The 23,819-nt window shown below is 37.7% G+C and overlaps 2 long non-coding RNA genes across 2 annotated transcripts in view; both read right to left on the minus strand.

The window, feature by feature from the left end:
• Positions 1–23,819, minus strand: part of LOC148977294 (uncharacterized) — a 153,146-nt gene that overhangs the window by 11,323 nt on the left and 118,004 nt on the right. The gene's annotated exons all lie outside the window — the stretch shown is intronic.
• LOC148977295 (uncharacterized) lies at positions 4,032–6,486 on the minus strand. Its single transcript, XR_016169842.1, has 3 exons — positions 5,902–6,486; positions 5,188–5,298; positions 4,032–5,013 (listed from the first exon to the last, which is right to left on the minus strand). It is a non-coding gene; the product is annotated as an uncharacterized LOC148977295 (long non-coding RNA).

Raw genomic sequence — 23,819 nt, forward strand, 5'->3', positions numbered from 1 at the left:
TCCAAATGAATATTTGCGGGAGCGTTACCGTTTTTCTAAATAATCGGATAATTGGTCATCCCAGAGAGGGTATGTGATATTACAGTTTCTTGTGTTGTTCTTTAATACTTCGCCACAATAAGAGGTAAAATGACATTTAAAAAAAAATTCTCTGATGTAATAAAGGGGGAATGTATTATATATTCATAACTCTATGGGTCTCCCAGCATTTTCAATTTCGGTCACAGCAGAAGTGGTCTCTTTATCATCACCCTACAGTGCAAATAAGTATATGGATGCTTGGTATAGCAAACAAAAACCTGAAGACAATAATCGCTTACAACTGCGACTGAGTGTGGTGTTGCAGGAGGGTCAAATAATACAATGTCGCCATCAGCAACTGCAAGACAATAAAACCATGATAGCCGATGTATATTCTCAAATGAATACAACTAATAAAAAAAGACATTAGGAACTCTAAGAGTGCCAGATTACATACAGCATATGCAGAAAAAAAAATAATGAAACAAATAATAAAAAGTGAAACAATGCCTGTAAAATGCCCTTTTTTGATGGTGTCGATGATTTTATTAATTAAAAACACATGATTTATTAACGTTATCAATGCTTTTATCAAAGTACTAATATGCTACACCAACATTTTACTAAGCCACTTGTGTTGGTAGCAGAGTCCGACGAACTGCCCCCTGGAATCCTATGGACCACAGGTCGCTCTTAATTAAGGCCAGGACAGTGCCAGATCCTCAGCCGGAGTGAGGAAAGGTGGAGGTGGTCCCTAACTTGTTTTATGGGCCTCAGCCTTCCTTGTATTGGCTACATAGGACTGAATAAAATTGGCTTAAATTACATGGCTTCAGTAACAGATTAGTTTTAAAAAAAACAACCTTTTTGGAGATTGTTTTAATGTTTCATTTTGACTAGGGTCGTTCTTCTGGCTCCAGAGGATTACACCTGATTAAACAAGAAGCCAATATATAACTAGCCAATTATGCACATTATTACAGTAATATTAAGAAATGTATGGAGGCAACATGACATCATGACTTTTGCGTAAACATATACGCCACTTTCGAGTCAGGTGGCGTGTCATCTCTACGCATTTTGAGCTATCCGCGTGTATCCGCGTGTATGCGTATATGTCTACGCCATTAACGTCCGCGTCATTCCGCGTGTCTGAACACGCAGTCAAATCTCCAGTCATAAATGCCATTAAGCCCAGTGACGGTTAAGTTTAGGGATGGGGTTGAGGTAAGTCATATCTTTTTTTTACCTAGGATGGTAAGGGAACAGTCATAAATGCCATTAACCCCAGTGACGGTTAGGTTTAGGGACGGGGTTGAGGTAAGTCATATATTTATATAACGTTAAGTCAACGGCGTTCATAAACACGCTGAAAGGCGATTATGCGTCTTGATAGCACGCCAAAAATGGAAATACGAATTGGCGTGTCATACACACGCTACTTCATGAGATCAGTCTGATGGAGGGCAAAAATTTCAAATTTCATAAACTCATGAATATGGTAGTACTCTGTCCGTTATTTTTTTCCAAACCAACTGTTTCTTTTGCTGATGCAGCAGTATTGATTTTTTAAAAAAAGTTATATGGACATATATTCTTCATAAGCAAGCATTAACTCAGTTTCACTGAAGTATGTAGCTCACGTTTTTCTCGGTGACTCCTGAAATCGGCGATCCATTGAAAATGTCTTTATGTACACGCCTTGTGCACGCATTAACTTTGGGTTACCAATAGGAGGTTGATTGAACAAACTCCTCAGGGGTGTTTTGGAACCTATATAACCAGTGTAAGCAACCGATTAATCAGCCGAGAGTTCAGTTTATATGTAGTTAACCTTGCTTTCTGGAATACCCCCTAGTTCTGCCCCTGGAAGGCCACTGTCCTGCTGAGTTTAGCTCCAATACTAAGTCAAAACTGCTAATCAAGGTCTTCCTCTATACAAAAGAAAAAAAAAAGAATAAAAATTGCACGCAGGTGTGTTGCAGGAGGTTCGAGCTAAACTTAGTAGGACAGTGGCCTTCAGGGAGAACACTGAACACTCCTTGTGTGGCATTTCCATTTATTTCCAAGGTTATCCAATCCAGCTCTTGGAGGGCCTGTCTTGTTGAGTTTACTGTAGCTTCAGCCCCAATTAAACACACTGAACAAGCTAATCATGGTCTTCGGGATTATTATATATTTCCAGGCAGTTGCTTTGGGAGTTAATCCTGTAGGACAGGGGTGCAAAATCAATTCCTGGAGGGCCAAAGCCATGCAGAGTTTATTTCCCAGCCCTGCTCCAACACACATACCTGTAGTTTTCAAATAAAGCCTGAAGAACTTAGCTGGATCTCCAGGGACAGAGTTTTGCACCCCTACTGTAGGACGTGGCACCCTTGCTCCAGAAAAATATCTGACATTTATCAAAGCATTTTTCAGGTTTCATACACATGTGCCTGATGAAGACCTGAGGATCGAAACTTAGCCTTTTATTACATTAGTAATAAAAGGCTTAGTTTATTACATTAGTTTATTACAGTAGTAATTTTCAGTGTGCGGACTTCACACTTCTTTATTTGTTTATATCACTTAGTTGTCCTGCACCTGAGCCCAATCTGGGTGTTTTGATGTGCACACCATTTTTGTATTTTTTGATGCTTGCATTAACCACATAGAAATGCAAATGAGACAGTTTACTCAGGGTATGCAAATGTACAGTGTAAAATAATGAAACAGGCCTATTGAACAAGATAAAACCCAGGATTAAATTAAACCCATATTAACCATTTCAGCGGTGAAAAATAAACAGATTGGAACAGAACTTTAATCTTAAAATCCCTAGTTGAATAATTGAATTTCTAGTCAGCACACAACCTGCACAGGTGGCAGAGAAAGTAAGAAAAGGCTATACAGTGTTCTTGCACATGTTCAAGTAGTCTTGTGACAGTAAACACACACAAGTGCTCAATGATCCTCACGTAAACAGTCTCCCTCCTCCATATGTTACAGTGGCTCTGTCCTCATTTCTCATTACCCTATGGAAGGTGTCACTACAATGGGTGGAGCACAGGGTTGTAAAAGATGCATAGATCAGACAAATGGAGCATCTCCTTATGGCTCTCTCGTGACAAGAGCTCTGTTGCGTATGAAGACTTCTGATCTCAGCCAGATGTTTTTTATCGTGCTTAAAGGGAAGGCAGAATTTACCACTTACATTCCCGCCTCATACCTCTGCAGCGCTAGGAAGCTGGTGTGGCTCATTGACAACATCGTCTTGGATAATAAATGTCAAAGGCTTAAGGTTTATGATGCAGAATATGACAATTTGCCTGTGCTTCAATTCATTTTCTAATTCTTGCTTTTATGGCGTGTTCAGGAGACTGTGATTTTTTTTTGCTGCTGAATGTAATGAGGCCTCCATGAAGGAGTATTACTTGAATTATGGTTGAAATAATAATTAACCAAAAAAAGTTCTGTTATCATTTATTTACCTTCTTTTCAGTCTATATCCCCAGGTGAAAAGGAAATGTATTTAAAATGTACTTATTTTGATATACTTAATGTATTTTAAGTGCACCGTATTAAATATGTATTAAATGTGCTAAATTGAAACAACTTCAAGTATATTAAGTGTACTTTAATATGTATTTAAGTTCAATTTTAAGGTAATAGTAATATATTTTATTATATTAAATTGTGCTAAAATGGAACCATTTTAAGTACATTTAATGTAATATAATAGCACTTATTTAAAGTGTATTTTAATACACTTTAAATCGATTTTAGAAATACAGCATTAGTATATTTTAGCTTCACATTAATGCGTTCTAAGTATATTTTAAATATAATTTCAGCTTATTAATAATGTATTTGTAGAACAATATAGGACCCACTATTAACATATTAAAAATATATTTTTTCCAAAAACCATTTAATATAAAAATAATATATTTTAATGTATTAAAAATACAGTTAAACATTTTAATTCAACAAAACCCAGTAAAAAAATATTTCTACAAAACACACAAACACTCTTTGAAAGATAAACTTTAATGCACTACATCAGTAAAGCATTATGAAAACTAAACAAAATACATTAACATAAAATGCATTGATTTGCAGAGGTATTAAACAGAACAAAAAATAAATAAATAAATAAATAAACTAACTGAAAGGAGTAGTTCACTTTTTAAAAAAAAAACTTTTGCTGATAATTTACTCACCCCCATGTCTTCCAAGATGTCCATGTCTTTCTTTCTTCAGTCGAAAAGGAATTAAGGTTTTTGATGAAAACATTCCAGGATTTTTCTCCATATAATGGACTTCACTGGGAACAAAACGGTTCAAGGTCCAATGGCTAACAGTCAATTTGTCGTGAAAGCATGAGAATTGCTCAATTGCGAGAGTCTCGTGCTGAATGCTTGAGAGTTGGCAGCCCTGACAAATCTTTTTTCAAGTCAATTCATTCATTTCGTTCGTTGAATGAACCTAATGACTCAGAAAAAGATTTGTTAATTTTGATGAACGAGTTTGAATAGGAGAGTTATGAACATGCATAACAGAACAGAGCATGGCGACCATTTGAGCTTATAAAACTTAAACGTTGTTTTTTTTTTTTTTTTAAATGACCGATCGTTTCGCTTGATAAGACCCTTATTCATCGTCTGGAATCGTTTAAAGCCCTTTGAACAGTTTGCACAGAAACTGCCTTTTGGACCTTGAACCGTTTGGTTCCCAATGAAGTCCATATGGAGAAAATCCTGAAATGTTTTCATCAAAAACCTTAATTTCTTTTCAACTGAAGAAAGAATGACATGGATATCTTGGCATGGGGGTGGGTAAGTTATCAGCAAAAGTTTTTTTTTTTTTTAAGTGAACTAATCCTTTAAGTCAAACAAAGTGAAATACAATAGCAAAAAGTAAAGTGGCCAAGTCGTGAGTAAAAAGAGAAGTTCGTGACTTGTTCAGTCTGCCATAGACTCTTTTGGGGACATCAGAACCACCGAGGGAAATCTGGAAAGAATAAAAAAAACAAGCATTAGTATAAACTTGTTCGTTTATAATTCTAATAAAAAGCTGTCACTTTGTTACTTAATTCAGAACACTTACTGAAGTATTAATGCACAAAAGTCAGATATAATTATTATAACAAATAGGATTTTTCTTTATCATAAAGAATTTTCTTACCATGTCTGAGGTTTCAGGAAGACAGCTCAGATGATCTTGGGCTTGAGCTGAATGAACCTCGTTTCATGGACTCCAGGGCCTCTTTTAGAGATGATAGTATCCCTGGAAGCTCTACAAAAAAAAAATAAAGTTGCATGTTATACAAAGTTAGGGCAGAACAAACACTAGTTTGTGTTCTTCATATATAATTTGTATTTTGTTTAAATGGTAAAACATATTTAATGAACCATTACTGTAACTTCCACGCTATTATTGAAGTAATTATTCATTATTAATAAAGACAGAACATTCTATTGAAAGTTACAAGTTGGTGACAGCTGATAACTTAGTAACTAATAATTAATTAGATTTTACTATGAATTAAATATCACAAATGTGAAAGTTTTATTAGAGCTTAAAATATATTATAATATTTAAAACACAAGAAGTTACTTAGGGACAATCAAGCCTGTCGTGTAATCACCATTAATAACCTTTTTTCTGAAAACACAGTGTGCAATGTTTTTATAGTTGCATTATGTCACTGTCTAGATCTATAACAATTAAGTTGATAGACGTCAATGGATAGACGTTAATGGATAAACTCGCTTTAGTGTCAAATCAACAGAAACGCCAGTAATCCACAGAACATCGTCATCAACTTCTGAAAATATTTTCTAAACCCAAAGTGAGAATAAAGCCAATTACACTAATCACTTAAACTAATAAACTTACCACCAAGAAGTAAGATCTTTTCTGGCAGTATCTTGCTCTGTCCATGTCGTGGCGGCGCAGCTCTGCGTTGTCCTCTTCACTGCTAAATTGTTCGCGGGAGCTGACGACCTGGTAATCTGCTCGTGTGTTCTCTTAATATTAGATCGGTGCTATCCACATTCACTAGGTCCGAGTCAGTGAAATAACAAAGCAAAATTTGGAAAATACATGATTTCTGTTGAGATATCCGTCCGAAGCTAATGGAATACCACAGACAGTCAGTATCCGTTGTCCGCGCCCCGCCCAACATGTAAGTTCAAATGGCAGTGTGTGATTGGACGATTGCCGGCAAGCTTGTTTTGAAAAGATTGGCTCTGATTGGTCCAAATGAATGCAACTGGAAATATTAACTAACATCCACAAAAAAGAAACAACTCTGTTAATATAAACCTAACATGCTTTATAACAAGTTTTTTTATTCATTTTGACTAAACAAATGTAAGAGTCAAGCTTTAAGAAATTTATTTTGTTTTTCTAGTATGTACACCTGATCTTTTATGTTGATGTGTGCACGTACTGGTATTCACTTGTTTTGTGGAAAAGACTATTTGATTAATTAATGCAGAAGTATAGAAGTGCATTACTTGTTAGTCAAATTTTAGTGCTTTTCATAATTATAACAAATTAATTTAAAAAAGTAGTATTACAAGTATTACAAAAAGTGTGGTAGTTTTTGGTATATTTCTTAAAAGCTTAACTGAGCACATATTTATAATTAAAGTGCTACTTCTAGTCTTTGTAGAAATATACAATTAATTTCGATACATGTTTAATTGCCTTCATGTTAGGAAGGGAATTAAAGGGACTTGAATTTTTAAACTTGAAGTGAACACAAAAATACTTTAATTTAGCAACAAGTATGCTTTCTGTAAATACACTAAAACTTCACTAAAACTGTGTTTGTTTTTAGCATATTTCTAAAAGTGTAATTAAGTGTATATTTATTATCATTGCGTTTCTAGTAAAACATTTTTAAATATAATTAAAATATGTTTGTATTTAGCATATTTCTTAAAAATGTAATTAAATACCAATGTACTTCTAGTACACTTTTTAGAAACATATTTAAAGCATGATTGTCATTAGCATATTTATTAAAAATATAATTAAGCACACATTTATTACCAATGTACTAATAATATACTTTTTTAGAAATACATTAAAAGTATGCTTTTCTATAGTGTATTTCTTAAAAGTGTATTTAAACATATATTTATTACCAATGTACTTCTAATATACTTTTTAGAAATACATTTAAAGTATAATTATCATTAGCATATTTATTAAAAATATAATAAAGCATACATTTATTACCAATATATTACTAATATACTTTTTATAAATACATTAAAAGTATGCTTTTCTATAGTATATTTCTTAAAAGTGTAATTAAATATATATTTATTACCAATGTACTTCTAGTATACTTTTTAGAAATATACTAAAATGCAATAAAATACATTTTTAGTACACTTTAAATAAGCATGTTGTAAATACAAATGTATTATAAACACACTATTTGTATTTCAAATATATTTTTAATACATTTAATACAACGTCTTTTTCACCTGGGTCCTTTACTGTATTTTCGTATGTGGAACATAGAATATAGAATATAGTGGGTGAAGATTGCTTATACTGTTCTGGGCTGCGTTTCACAAAAGTATTGTAAGCCTAAGTTAATCGTAAAGAACATTGGTGGCATTTTTTCTAGGATAAACTTAGGCTTACAATGTTTTTGGGAAACACAGCCCTGTTCCATACAGTGAAAGTGAAGGAGCATGGACCACTATCCAGCTTCAAATATGACAAATAAGCACCATACAGTACAAGTATTATAAAAAGTTATCTGTTGTTATCTATCTAAAAATCTCCAAAATTTTTATTTGGTTAAAAGACATGTGAAAAAAAAAAAAAGCATTTAGTGTTATCACTGACATTAAACTTTGTGTTTCTTTGCACAACATCTCCTTTTGGAATGAAGAAAATGGTAACACTTTATTTCGCTAGTCCACTTTAGACATTCTACTAACTATAAGTAACTTTTTCAACTACATGTCAACTGTCATTAGAGTATTAGTAGACTGTCAGCTTAATATCTGCTAACACTTTATTTTGTTGGTCCCCCAACAGACAGTCAACTGACTAAGTAACTTGGCGACTACAAGTAAACTTATTCTCCTAACCCAAAGCCTAACACCGAAACCATAAGCTAACAGTCTACTATAATATACTAAAACTCTAATGAGAGTTACTTGACATGTAGTTGAAAAGTTACTTAGAATTAGTAGATCGTCTAAAGTGACTATCGAAATAAAGTGTAACCAAGAAAATTTTTAGAACAATATGTGGGAGAATAAATGATGACAGAATTTTCATTTTTGGTTGAACTATTTTTTATGTTATTCTACTCTGGGTTCCATGCAAAGCACAAAAATAAAGTTGTTCAATTCCATTTCTCCCTTTTCTTTTGAAAAACAAGTTGTGACATTTCAACAAAAATAAATCAATGAAAAGCGAACCGTAGCTTATTGAAACAACACAGCAGTTGGTGCTGCGACATGGTGTCCTCAACCCGAAAGCAGGTGAGGCAGCGTATGCTTGTAAACACACCGTGCTCACATTGTCAGAATGTTCCTAATGCACGCAGAACCTGCCTCATTCACCATCTGCATTATTATGCTCATGTAAATTCTTGCTCAACTGTGTTTCTGCCAAGTGCCTCCCTCAGACTCACAGAACAACCGATACCTTACCATCTGCACACAGCAGGAGAGATATACCACCAACCCCCCTCCAAACTGCCACCCATCAGAAAGCTGACAGCTCCTTAAGAGAGCGGCGAGGATGAGGCGGAATAGGTTGGTGGATAACGGAGTGGAAAGTGAATTGCGTTATTGATTTAAATGTGGTCTCATGATCTCATTAACAGCTGGAGAAGGTATGATAAAGAGCACAGGGCCTGCACATAAATGTCGGTCTGCTGGTTTCAGATTCTCTCGTATAATGTGCTAGAGCTGTATGCCGATGTGGGAAATGAGCCACAAAATACACCAAGACTTTGGTTTGATGAAGTGCCTCTGAAGTGCTGCCTTAAATGATTTACAGAATTTGGGAAAATAGGAGACTTGTGTCCTGGATAGAATATTCCAGCCCAGGCTCATTCGAAAAACTTACCCATGGCAACGTGAAACGCTAAAAGCGTTTTTAGTTTTTTTTTTCCTGAACAGATATTACGTCAGTGTTTGTACATATCACTGCAGTTTGGAAATGAAATGTCCGGGGAGTTGCACTAAAAGATGAATGCTTCATCACATTTTAAAATAACGTCCACTTACACTAAAGGCTCATACACACCGGGACGAATATCAGCACGCGTTATTCGTCAGCGTTTTTTGTGTTCACACCTACGCGATTTTTGCTGACGATGAGCCGAGTGAACGTGCAAATTCATTCCCTGACATTAGATGGCGCCAATTTGCTCTGCAATACTACTCCATGTCAGTTATCTTTTATCAAGATGTTTGTAGTCCCTGTCGCGTTTATCATATAGTTCTTTTTGTTCTAGCACCAATGAGAACAGCAGCATTCATCTTGCCTCGTCTTATTTCTTCCTGGCTGTGTAGACGGCGATGCTACTTGGTGTATATCTTCTTCACCGTTGCATATGTGTGCTCGGCAAGACCGTTTTGTGTTTGAGCGCCCCCAAGTTGTGTTTTACTTTAACTTCAGAAGCTCCAAACTAGTGAGCAAAAGTGGCAATCTCATTGGTCGGATAGTTTTTGACGCAGCGCGTCAAACAAAAAAAAAACAAACCCGAGGCGTTTTTTTAAAAAATGACGCTTTTACGCGTGGCGTTTTTACTCGTCGGTGTGCACACTCACATTGCAACATGACATCGTGACTTTTGCGTAAACATACACGCCACTTTCAAGTCAAGTGGCGTGTTATCTCTTCGCATTTTGAGCTATCCGCGTGTATGCATGTATGTCTACGCCATTAACGTCCGCGTCATACCGCGTGTCTGTACACACCGTCAAATGTACTAGCGAAACGAAGCAAAATGTACATCTACATCAGGGGAGCTATCTTTTTTTTCCCTAGGATGGTAAGGGAACAGTCATAAATGCCATTAAGCCCAGTGACGGTTCAGTTTAGGGATTGGGGTTGAGGTAAGTCATATATTTATATATACAGTAATAACGTTAAGTCAACGGCGTTCATAAACACGCTGAAAAGCGATTATGCGTGTTGATAGCACGCCAAAAATGGAAATACGAATTGGCGTGTCATACACATGCTACTTCATGAGATCAGTCTGCACATTGGTGCCCTTTGTTTAGTCACGAGGCGTTAAACGTCGGCGAATAACGCGTGCGGAATTCGTCCTGGTGAGTACACCTACCAGATAGGTAGGCCTTAAACCTACCAGATAATGTAAACAAAAGCAAATGCTACATAAAAACGCAATTGAAACCATTGTACTTTAACTTGTTTTTGAACTTTGAGCTCTCATATATCGTGACACGTCTTTCACAGGGTTCGTACCTGAACTCTCCGCATCACAAGTACAATTCTGTACCGGCTACTGAAAAATATGAACATGAAAAACTGAACATATGGAGCTGGTTAAGTGATGCAAACTCTAAAATATATTCGTTTAAAAAACTGCACAATGGTAAAAAGTGTTCCCTTTCGAACGGTCAATCGTATTGCGTAAACTTGCAGAGCATCAAGGTCTTTCATTGCAGTTAGTTTGTTAGTCCCTTTAGTGTGGAAGCTGATTGTAGAAGGTGTTTCATTATTGAACCTGACCTTTTCTCTTGCACAAGGTTGGATTTATTGTAGACTCATTATGTTACTTTGACTTTCGTTATTTCAAGCTGTGTTAGAGAATAAAAGGCAACAGGGAGTGTTTCTTTACAATAAGTTCAAATGTGGGGGCTTTCAAATTGTCGTCAAAAAGATATTTGTTTTGTTCATGGTGTATTGTCCAATAAGTGACACTAAAACCATGGTTAATTTTCTCAGAAACAGATAAACGTGAATGTGGAAATGAAATGTCCAGCGAGTGGCCCTAAAAGCCCTTGATGCTTAAACACATATGAAAATGATGTACCACCCATACTAAACCCTACCCGAAAACTAACCTTAGTGCTAGTTATTGGCTGAAGCCATGCCATTTTAGTTGCATTCTACAAGTCTTTTAGATCCTTACCTGTGGACTGTCACAAAATCCATATGCAACTGGTTATGTGATGCAAATGTGAAAATGTTTACAAATCATTCCCTATGGTAAAAGTGTTTGGAGGTAAAAACTCTTGTGCAAGGAACCGAGAGAAAATAAGTCTTTGTTAATGGCCAATCAACCCTAAAAGGATTAAAAATGTAAAGGTATTTTACTGTCACTAGTGTTCATTTCAGCAGACAAGTGAATTGTATACAGTGTACATATTTGGAGTTTAGCAAAAGTGTACTGTAGGTAGAGGCGTGTTTTTCCAATGAGCCTATGTTGCAAAGTGTGAACAGAGAGAGCAGCAAGAGGAAGTCTGGAAGGGAGTCTTAACTCGGGTTTTGACCAAGTAATCAAACTCATTTGAGAGTGTGAAAGCACCCTCGAGGGCACTCTTTATGCCATTGTGAGACACAGCAGAGAGAGCCGTAGACCTGCCAGGAGTTTGTCTCTGCATCTGTCTCTGGCTTGGAGCAATGGCATGGGAAGCCTTGCGCTTGTTGTGCAAGAGATGCAGGATCAGCTTTCAGCCCTTCTGCTGGTCTGTCAGCAGTCTTCAGTCAAATCTTCTCACCAGCTGGCCCCACAGGTGTCTGGGAAATTAACCAGGAGTGAGGAGACATACTTCCACAGCTTCCTTTCCTGTTTATACCAGTGTCACCTCCTCATAAAAAGGCACCATTATGATAGCCGGCAGGCATTTTTTGTCTGAGTCCTGTAAGGACAGTTGGAGACTTAAACAGAATGGCCATTTCAAAATGCCTGCTAGGAAGCCAGTATGTCCCTATAACTCAGAGAAACTCCTCTATTGTCCATCTTGACCAACTTTAAAATAATCTCTCCTGACAAGTACTTTTTTCTTTATAGAGTCAATATAATGCTTGGCTACCTTGTTTTTAAAGACCCCATGTGCCTGAATACAAATTGAAAAAAGGGAAAGTGAAGGCCAAGTATGGTAACTCATGCCTGAAATGTGTCCTCTGCATTTAGCATTCAAGTTAGTGCACACACATTAAGAGTAATGAGTAGTGAACAAACTGCAAACCGAGAGTACACAAACCTGGAGCAAACCTGGCGCCCAGGGAGCGATTGGGGGTCAGGTGCCTTGCTTAAGGGCACCTCAGTCGTTTCCTGCTGGTACTGAAAAGTACCGAAACAGGTTGCGAACCTGCAACCTTTGGGTTAACCAGAGGGTAAGTGTCTTGCTTAAAGGGAACAATGGTGAAAGTCATCGATTTAGACTAGCAGAGTTTAAACCTACACATTTTCAATTACTAACCCAGACCATCATATAACGCCAACCATTCTGTGGCATGAAGCGGGTCAGGGCTGGGAGCCGTGGTAGTGCAGCGAGGCCGGTGGCGTGAGTGTCAATGAATTTCACCTGGACACCACACTTTTCTTGGAAGGATACGAGTAATGCCTAGATACCTACATGATTTTAAAACGCACGCTTCACACTACATGACTTGGTCTCTGTGAAATCAGGAGTGTTCAAGATGTTGAGCTGTTCACACCACACGACACAACGTGATTGATCCACAACAGGAGGTAACGCGCTACTCGAGTTGACAACAACTCTGTCACCCAATGATTCTATCTTGTCTACAAACCACGTTATGTCACGAAAAATCACGAGATTAAACCAACTGGAAATGATGTGAAATAGCAGGCGCACCAATACCCAGAGAATAAAACGAAGAACACAACACGCGAATATGGACGTCAGAAACTAGTGCAGCAAACTGTTTGCGAGATGTTTTGCTGTGAGAAAAAAAAAACGATTTACCCGGTACCTCAACCAATGCCTTGCTCTGATTGGCTGTAGCTCATGACATCATGTGAGGTTGAGTCGTGCGACAGCTCTGGATATCTAGCATGCTAGATATTTTTCTGGGCTCGGCGGCGCGTCTGCGAGCGTCTTTGATGTGTTGTTGGCTCTTTTATACTAACAGATTGGCGAGCGTTTATCGCCCCCTCGATTTGCACACGATAACACCCTGACCTAGGGTTGGGTATCGTTTTGAATTTGAACGATTCTGATTCCGATTCCTTGTTTCGATTACGGTTCCTAAAGATTCTCGATTCCGATTCTTTTAAGAGGCAGGGTCAAAAAAGTTTAGCTAACCTTGCTAACCAACAGTCTTTCTGAAGGAAATACTCCTTCTGTCAGAAATACTCCTTTTGTCACAAATTTTGCATTTTGCCGAGATTTCGTTATTTTTAGAAAAGTGAAGCCACACTTTGGACCACCGACGTAAGCTACTCACGTTCGACTCGCGTGGTTATGCCAACACTTCCAGTAGACGCTTCTTCGTTGGTGTTGTTCAGCGGTTTCCGGTCGGCGGACTGTGAATATCGAAACTAGGAATCGAAATTTTAACTCTTGAACGATTCCGGGCAAAACGAAAAAGTTAGTCCCGGTTCCAATCGATACTCGATTCTCGATACCCAACCCTACCTGTCGGCGAGCTCAACGATTTGCAAATTGGGCTTAAAATCATGTAGTGTAAACTAGGCTTAAGAGTAATGACAGTGAGGAGGGAGGACGTTGTTGTTTGGTTTTGCAGCAGTCATCCACTACGAATTGCCACTTTACTCTCATTTTGTTGTTTGTTCATATGTGATTAAACTTATATTTTACTTCACCAATTTTGGACACGCACACATGTACGCATTGTGACTGTAAGTTAACTCTTTCCCCGCCAAACACAGAATTTTCCGTGTTTAATGAAAAAACGCATCCCCGCCAAACACGGAATTTTCCGGGTATCCGTATTTTAGGTGGTATACGGTAAGGAAGACCCGCGCGCATGTCCTGAATGAGTGCGCAACTCTTTGATCAGAGAAACAGATTGCAATCGTCTCAAACAGTGGAGTAGTGAGAATGTATCAGACAGACAATGCAGAGGTATATGGCTGAAGTACTGGAGGTTAATGGACTCGGAGTCCGATCACTCTTTATTTGATAATTCTGAATCTGATCGGGATGAAGTAGTCAGTGAGAGAGATGCACATGTTGTCACAGAAAGTTCTAGCCATGGACGTGCCGCAGATAGATCGTATAATATTATTACACTATAATATTTATGTGTGTGTGCAGGCATTTATGTGTGGCTGTCTAAATATGAAGGTGTAATTGTCAAATTATTTCTCTCTTTGTGCACATTTACCACATTGTAATATGTATTTGTGTGTGTGTGTGTCTAGGCCTGTTTATTGTAATTCCAATTATTCATTATTCACAGGTAGAACACAGAGAGGCAGAGGCAGAAGTTTTATTGCAAAAGTTACATTTCCCTTACATCCTGGGAAATTTGATATATTTTACATTTATTTATGTTTTTAATTTATTTTGGAAAGTTGTATATATGAAGGAAACAACATCTGAATGTATTCTGCTTTTAAATGCACTTGTTTGATAAAAATACCTTTTTCTCAGTTTTTTGTCCAAAATGTTGTGTTTTTGACAAAACCTACCTCTGTTCAAGAGGCAATAAAAAAAGAACAAATGAAGATAAAATAAAAACGTTTTTTTTTGCCTAAAAGCAGAGGCTCAGATTTTTATTTTTATATATATCATCTTCATATATTCATGGAAGAAAATATTCAGCGGGGCATTAAAATTTAGCGAAAATCGTCAAAAACCCTGGCGGTGGCTGGCAACTTTTTTTTAAAACGCTGGCGGGGAAAGAGTTAATGCAGAGCCTGAGGTGTAATATCTCAGTAGGAGTTAATGGAGGACTGTGAAAGGCTTTTGTCCTTCTCTCTCTGCGTAATAGCAGCACTTGATTGTCTGCCCGTCTCACAGTGTGAGGCTAAAAGCGTTTCACAGAAAGATGGTTGCATTTAAAAGATCTTTAATTTGCCATCTTATGGTCAAGCATGTATTTAATTGTTTGTGATGGAATGGCTAATGCACTGCGAACAAAGGCCTGTTGTCCATGTAGAGAGATGACAGACGGACTGCTGATGAATCCACTGATGGTCGTGACTCAGCACTGCTGCTGGTACACTGTTTTCCTCACAGATAAATGTTCTGCTCTTTTTCAGAATCTTTTCTTTTCTGCTGAAGTGAAGTTCCTAATGACTATAACGCCTAGATGGTTAATGAGAGGGATGGAGAGAAAGTGAAGGCAAAAAAAGCAAAATGGATAAGTAGCCTAGGAAGTGCATACATATGTTTGATCTCTGGCCAGTGAAGATGTGGGAGTTCAACAAATGCATGTATCCATGGGGAATAACCCTCCTCTCAACTCTTTGCTTCTCCTTTCTCATCATCCCTATTTCCAACTTTCCTCTCATCCTCAAGCCTTCAATTGGACTTAAGATTGATCTTTATTTTCGTTGTTTGATCTCAGCTTATTCATCTTCTGACTTTCCTTCATATAAGGTATCTGACATCAGAATGATTTTACTAATCTCGCAAGTCCGGTGCTTATGATGCCAAACCAGCTGAGTAACCTGTTCACACTTAGAATGAGATATATAATGATAACTGGATTAGAGTCCACATCAATGGATGAGAACGTTTTATGCAGCTTTAAATGCTCAAGTTCTTTAAAAGTCATGTGGCATGTGTGGCTGAAAAAAAATTCTAAAAGTGATTCCAATAATAATGTTCCTCTGATTATTATCATTACTGGCACAGACATCTCTATTCTTTTAGAATTGGAATGATTTTAAAATGTTATCGTCCTTGGTGTGAATGGGCTTTAAGCAGTCTGTCTGATCTTTTCTTTTGCAATTTCCATTAATTGTCTAGTTTTGCAAACCACATTTCTTATCATCACTAAAGTAATGTACAGTTTGCGGCTTATTTTGGTCAGGAAATGCTTATTTAGAAAAAAAGGGTCTCTCTAATCAACATGAGAAGTGTTGGCACGTCAAAACACTGTTTGTTTTGACGTGCCATTTAGGTGAAGGATTGTTTGAAATAGTAACAATAGACAGGGGTAGAAAACACTCATTCAAATAATTACATAGTAGTGTCAATCAATGAATGTTCAGTTCTTAGCCCATTGTCTGTCAATTTCTTCATAAAAACACACCCACATCTTTCCTGCTTTATCATTTAATAGCTGAATATGCTTTCGTTTGTAATGAGGGCTGATCAACCAAAGTCGCTCACCCAGTCACCACACACCTAAAAGTCACAAAACCCTACATAGTTAACTCTGCACCACAATGCAAGAATACAATCTGCTGTTTACCATCTAAAGTAGCACGAATGTGCAAGAGAACAAGCTCAACATGACATCTCAATTATTATTTTGCATAAACAGCAGCCTGTGCCAACGATTTGTGCAAGCATGCCCAAATGAGAGCGGTGATGAGATCACTGTTCTGTGTGTTGGGTTAAGCTGTGGGCTGCATGTATCGAACAAGCTGGAAACCCACTTAATCACACCCAGCCAATGCTCCTCATCATCTACAAAATCGAGTCAGCCGTGAAATTAAATTGGTTTATTCAAAATATAACATTCGATCAAATGAGCACTAGAGACCACATCATTCACAAAAGGCTTAGATACTGGTAATTCACTCTTGTTTTTTTTTGTCTTTGTCAGAAAGGCAGCAGGCTTACTACACTGTAAAAGTGATTATAATTTAAAAACCATAAAAAAAAAAGACCATAAAGCAAGACCATAAAAATGCAACGGTTAAATCCTGTTAATTGGTTAACTGACGGGACATTTCATTTCATTTTTACAGCAAAAAAACAGTTAAATTTACAGCTTATGGAAGTAAAAAAATAAATCATATGCCATACAAAAACAGTACATTGTCATTTCCTGTGCAACACTTAACACTTGATGGTTTTACATTGAAATAACTATGTTTCTTATGGTTTTTTTTGATGGAATGGTTATGTATATTACAGTTTATGTTCCATCTAATGTTAAATTAAAGGTAAACTATGGAATTTATTCCCCCTCTAGTGGTTAAAAACAAAACTGCATGCATTTTGAGGAATAACATTGTTTTGGTTGTGCTTTGGCTCTGTGTGACTGTGCGGATGAATCAACACATTCTCATCCTTTAACGTCATATAGAACGCTATGTGCAAAAACGGCGCTATACTACGCACATGGCACCCGTTATCGTTAATTTAACACGCGCTGTGAGGGCTAAGTTTAGGTGTGGGGTAGGGTCTGCGTGTCATATTCACACTAAAGGATTTATGACGTCTTGGGTTCGCGTGTTATATTAACGATAAAGGGTGCCATGTGCGTAGTATAGCGCCGTTTTGCATAAAGCGTTCTATATGACGTTAAAGGATGAGAACGGGCTGGTTCTCTTTCAGTCGAGAACGAATGGGGATCACGGCAGGGAGCCAATCATCTTCGAGTACCATTTAACGAGCCAATGGGAATTGGCTTGCGTGATGACATCACACACTCCGCCAGTTGGGTCTTCGGGTCAATAATCTCGAATAAAAATTCTTCCGGCCTGCTCAATCATGCCGCCAATGAGCCTGGAGACTCCATCCCCTGGCTGTCCAGCTGGGCAGGGACCACATCGGGGCAGCATAGTTACATCTCTTGCGGCTCCTCAGCGAAAAAGCAATAGCGGATTCTGTGACACGCCAATTCCCATTGGCTCATTCGATAGTACTTAAAGATGATTGGCTCCCTGGCGGGATCCCCATGCAGTCGACGTCGACTATGTCCGGTGGGTTGCATACGCAACCAGGACGTTCTTTCTCATACTGTAACTTAAAAGAGAGAGATTATCCTACTGCTCATAAAACATTCACTAGTTTTAAGATTTACATTTAGACTTGAGATTTAACCAGTTTAGATGGAAAGGATCTCGAGCTGACTAGCTGAAGACATTAGCTATATCCATTAATAGACACGGTACTTGAAAATAAATTCCAGCACAGCGCTACAACAACCATAATGAAATGACCCTTACCAACAGATAATGCTTTACAATAAACTCTGTTGGGGAGCTACATATGACCATTTATCTGTTCAATAAAATACTTTACTCACATGTTGAGGATTAAAATAGGCATCTCTGCATCACTTACACAAAATTTTAAATCCCTCAGCTCTTACCATCTCTGAAACGCAAAAACTTATATATGAGTACTGTATTTACCTCAGTTTGTGAAAAAGCTTGGGATGAGCATTGATTCTACATGGTTTGGAGGTTGTCAGTGTATTATAAATGTGAAAAACAAATTTTATTACTTCAGTAGGTTGGTATATTAACATAATATCAGTTAATGATGAATGTTAATTTAAGCTCAATCTTCCGTTTTTTTGTTTTTTTTTTGTTTTTTTTTTGTTTGTTGTTTTGTTTTTTTACAGTATCTAACCGCGGCTTTGATTCTGAGTTTCAGTAGATCAGTAATTATTCAGCTGTGCATCAATGTTTCATGAAATTAATTTGTGAATGCATTGTAAAATGAATTACAAACATTACAATTAATTACAATAATGTTATTTTGTTTTGATAAATTAGCTATGATTTTGACAAAAAAAGAGATTGTAATAGATGCAAAAGTTCAGCGTACAATGGTTTAAGTATTTCAAATTACCTGCATACATGAATATATTGGTTTTTTGATGTAGAGTATTTTCATGCGTAACCTTTTGCAGAATCTCATCTAGGCTTGGCTGAGTGTTGTTTATTTCTGCTGTTAGCAGTAAAATGTCAGCATATAGCCATCTCTCAGCCGCCTCTGTAGTTACTGACCCCAATTTATGAGAGATGCAGAGGAGGTGCATGATGTTGGAATCTGTTATTGCGACATATTTAGCATTTTGTAAATCTTATGTTAACTGATGATGTGTTTAAAATTATAATTTTAGCATTCATTATACACATCTAAGCCTCTAGGGGTACTTGTAGGACCAAGCCCTATAATTTTGTTGTTCTTGTTATATTACAGAAGGATGAATTAATTAAACAGTTGTGCTGCATACAATATTTGCATACAGTATTTCAGCACAAATACCTTTATAAATAAATCGTGAGTTATTGATATATCATCACTCAAGACCCTTCACACAAATCTCTGATTGATCATGCATATCCACATTGTTTGTAGTCTTAACTTTTTAGTCATGTTGGTAGTTCTGAATCAAATCTATTTTTGATCGAATCCTTTAAAAATGCTATGGGTTGTTAGAGTTTGTATGAATACTCTCTTCAAATTGTTTCTATTAAGGGCACGCTAATTCTAATTTTCAAATATTTTTAGCCCGTTCTCATCCCAAGGCGTCATGTAACTGACGCTTTTGACTATGCGTCAATATCCGACGCACATGGCACCCTTTAGCGGCAATATGAGACGCGCCTCCTAGTGGTCTAACCCTAAACCTACCCACGTCATCTAACTGACGCTAAAGGTTGCCATGTGCGTCGGATTTAGACTCATGGTAAAAAGCGTCACTTAGATGACGCCCTAGGATGAGCGTCATCTAACTGACGCTTAAGGTTGCCATGTGCGTCGGATTTAGACGCATATGGTCAAAAGTGTCAGTTAGATGACGCCCTAGGATGAGAATGCGTTGATATTTTGATGCAATATATTCATTCACCTTGATTCCCTGGTTTAAAAATGTCTAATAGGGTTGGAACTTATTTCTGTGGGACGGTGGCCATTCAGGAACAGGACTGGACACCCCTGGTCAATGGGGACTTTCATTATACACTCTTAAAAGAAAACGTTAAAACCTTTTAGGTGCCACCATCATCATTTTATGGATATAGATTTAATTAATTAGTTGAACTGGATTGGATGTTACATGATTTGATATCATCTCATATATTTATAGTAACTGTTTCGAGAGAAAGCTATATGAATGGCTTGCATTCTGCATTTATTTTCTGCAGACGACACAGACCTCCCGTACAGAATATCTCAGAGGAGCGAGCCATCTCTCTCAATCTGTGATTTCAAATGAAGCCTATCTTTCTCTCCAGGCCCCGCTGCACCATTACTTCACTGATATTGTGAAGATACGTCTCAGTATCTCTCCTCTAAGCAAGGCAAATAGCAGAGCGTGTCTGTGGCGTGGCGCGTCACTCTAATGGTGCTTTCTGTCACTCTGACACCACTTCATGTCTAATCTTTATTGAGTGTTATTTTCAACTGCCATTAAAGTGGGGACATGTCAGCGGCAGCCAAAAAAACACCAGTGGGATCGAATCGCCTTTTTTACATGGAAAAAAAGTGGGGAAGACGTGCGAGAAAAAAATGACTAGATGTAGTGAAAACAGCTAAATGTGTTGTGTACGGATGGCAGTCATTTGAACCCTGATCGTCACCGTACTTTTGCCTATGAATATCAAATGCGAACACTTCAGCGGCGGTGCTCACATCTTCAGCCATTACTTCGGAATAATACACACGTTAGCTTCCCCCCTCACTGATGGTCCTAGCGACGAAGAGAAATCTTTTCCAATCGTATAAAATCATTTACCAACATAATTTGAACCGATGAATTTATTCAGTAGCCATTCAGGAGAATTGCCTCGCCATTCAGAGATTCAAAAGTCAACCAAAGTAACGACCTCAGTGTGGATGGTGTGGAAAGCATGGCTCTTCACTGGAAGCGTAGTGTCAGGTGCATACGTTATAGGTCAATAACACTCATTATTTCCTGGTTAAATGCCATGAATAATGCAGTCTTTCCATGTTATATTTAAATCTTTCCAGAGAGCTGTTAGCAAGTGTTTCAGAATACATGCGGGAATGAGGTGCATCTATTTCCATATTTTCAAAAACATCTTTCTTGGAAACATCTTGCACTTTCATGAGTTTGCACGTCATGATTTGGAAACACTTCACATCGAAACCAATATTAAGAAGTGTTGAAAGACATCTGTATATACCACTCTGCACATCGGAGTGTTGATATTCAGAGTTTCAGTAAATATAAGACCCAGAAAGATAATCGTTGGTCATTAATTTAAAAAAAAATGACAGATTTTTGCTTACAGTAAATCATGGGAATGTTTTGATCTTACTCAATATGGCATAACAAATCAATAACGAGATGGCATGTGTTATAGTGTGTCTAAAAGTCCTTTATTGTAATCATTTTAAAATGAGTCACTCTTAATATGGTCCCTACTTTATATTGGTGTCTTTAAGTACTTTGTTTTTTAAAAATGTTTGGTACAATAATAGCCCTACTTATTGTGTTCATGTATTGCGAAACCCTTTTTTTCTACTATTGAGGTGTGACACGGGTAAGGTTAGGGACGGGTTTGGTAATATGGTTAGGTTTAAGGGTGGTTTAGGAAGTAATGAAATGGTCAATCAACAGTGTAATTATAGATGTAATTACAGAAGTTAATGACAGATGTAATTACACGTAGGCATTTAAAAAAATATATATTTCTGTCATGACAACTCTCGGAGTATTGGCATGGTAATGGGTATGATGGCTTTTCTCACATGTTGGGGTTAAGCTGGTGAAACTGTTATTAAACCCTTAAAATCGCTATATAAACAGACATTACAATTTTTGGATAAAAAACCTAACCATTTTCATTCTTGTGGTATCATAGGGAAACATAACTTTGACAATTTTAGACTTTTTTTCAAGTTTGTGTATGGTTAATAAAATCCTAAACGGTCTGTGTTACGTGACTTTATTCATCTTAGCTGTTAAACCTCTGTGAGATCTATACCAGACTATCACTTATGAACTATTAAGTACTGTAAAAAACATGTACCGGTAAATTGTTAAGAGTAATTCTGATAAAAAAATAAAAAATAAAATAAAATAAAAATTTAAAAGAAGTAATTTACGCTCACAAAGGCTGCTAGTCAAACATAAAATAAAGCATGAATATTATGACATCAGTAAATCAGCATGTTAGAATGATTTCTAAGATCACGTGCACTAAAGTCTGGAGTAATGGGCATTCAGGAATAAATTACATATATATATATATATATATATATATATATATATATATATATATACATATATATATATATATATATATATATATTTTTTTTTTTTTACTATATTCTTTTATCAAATAAATACAGCCATAGGGAGCAAAATACACTTCTTTAAAAAAAAAAAGAAAATTGAAAAAAAATATTATTAACTTTTTACCAGTGGTGTATTGTGATGATCTGCGGCTGGAGTGCCCGCTTGAGCCTCTGGGGGGCACTCCTTCCTAGTTTATTGTTTCATTTATGTTTTACCCTGGACTGATTATGGTTTATTTCATGCACCTGTGTTTTATCATCTTGTTTAGTTCACCTGTCTTAAGCCCGAGTTTCCCCTTTGTTCGGTGCTCAGTATTGTTTGTGTCTAGTGTCTGACTGCTTCTAGTGTTTTTCTAGTATCTCCTAGTTTCCTTAGTATTCCCTAGTTTCACGGTTCCTGGACTCTCTGCCTGTATCTGGTCCTCCCGTTTGCCTTATCCCTGAATTGTTTGATTGCTGATCTGGACTGCTTACCTGGTTTTGACCCCTGCCTGTTTCCTTGTACCTGTCTCTGGATTCTCCTCTTTAATAAAGCCTGCGTTTGGATCACCTCTGTTCATGTTCCATGTGCAGTTTCATGACAGAATACTGAGCCACTACTGATCCAGCGGCTGAGAAGAACACGGACCTCGCAATGGATCCCACAGCACAGATCGTATGCCTCCGCCAAGGAGAACGTCCTCTCAAGGTTTTTGTGATGGATTTTTTGAAGCTCTCTCATCAGTCCTACTTGGATGATTTTTGTTTAATGATATTCTTTCGGGGAGGACTGTCTGAACCGCTCGGCTCTGATATACCGTTTCCGAGTCCAAGCTGGACTCTTTCCCAATATATGGATCTGGCCCTTTCCATGAGCGGTTCGCTTTTTACTGTGGATTTTTTGGAACTGTTGCTTCACAGAGGACCCGACGATTCGGCATTTTACAAGGTACCCACTGAATCCATGCATCTAGAGTCTCCCGGTGAACCAGCGTTTCACACGTGCTCCGCCGAGTTTGCGCTACATAAAATCCCAGTAGTTGAACCAGCACTTGGTGAGGAGTCCCCCGAATCCACGCGACATGTGAATCCTGTTGTTCTAACACTTCACGTGAGCTCCGTTGCATTCCTGCCTCAAGAGTTTTCCACTGAGCGCGTGCCAGCCGAGTCAAGTGCCGGGCCGAACGAGTCAAGTGAGTCAACGGCCGAGTCAAGTGAGTCAACGGCCGAGTCAAGTGAGTCAACGGCCGAGTCAAGTGAGTCAACGGCCGAGTCAAGTGAGTCAACGGCCGAGTCAAGTGAGTCAACGGCCGAGTCAAGTGAGTCAACGGCCGAGTCAAGTGAGTCAACGGCCGAGTCAAGTGAGTCAACGGCCGAGTCAAGTGAGTCAAGTGTGTCCAGGTCCAAATCAAGTGAGTCAAGTGTGTCCTGGTCCAAATCAAGTGAGTCAAGTGTGTCCAGGTCCAAATCAAGTGAGTCAAGTGTGTCCTGGTCCAAATCAAGTGAGTCAAGTGTGTCCTGGTCCAAATCAAGTGAGTCAAGTGTGTCCTGGTCCAAATCAAGTGAGTCAAGTGTGTCCTGGTCCAAATCAAGTGAGTCAAGTGTGTCCTGGTCCAAATCAAGTGAGTCAAGTGTGTCCAGGTCCAAATCGAGTCAAGTGAGGGAATCTCCACTTCAAGTGAGCGCTGAATCTCC

The sequence above is a fragment of the Pimephales promelas genome, chromosome 10 (assembly GCF_988280905.1).
Source record: "Pimephales promelas chromosome 10, fPimPro1.hap1.1, whole genome shotgun sequence".
Lineage (NCBI taxonomy): Eukaryota > Metazoa > Chordata > Actinopteri > Cypriniformes > Leuciscidae > Pimephales > Pimephales promelas.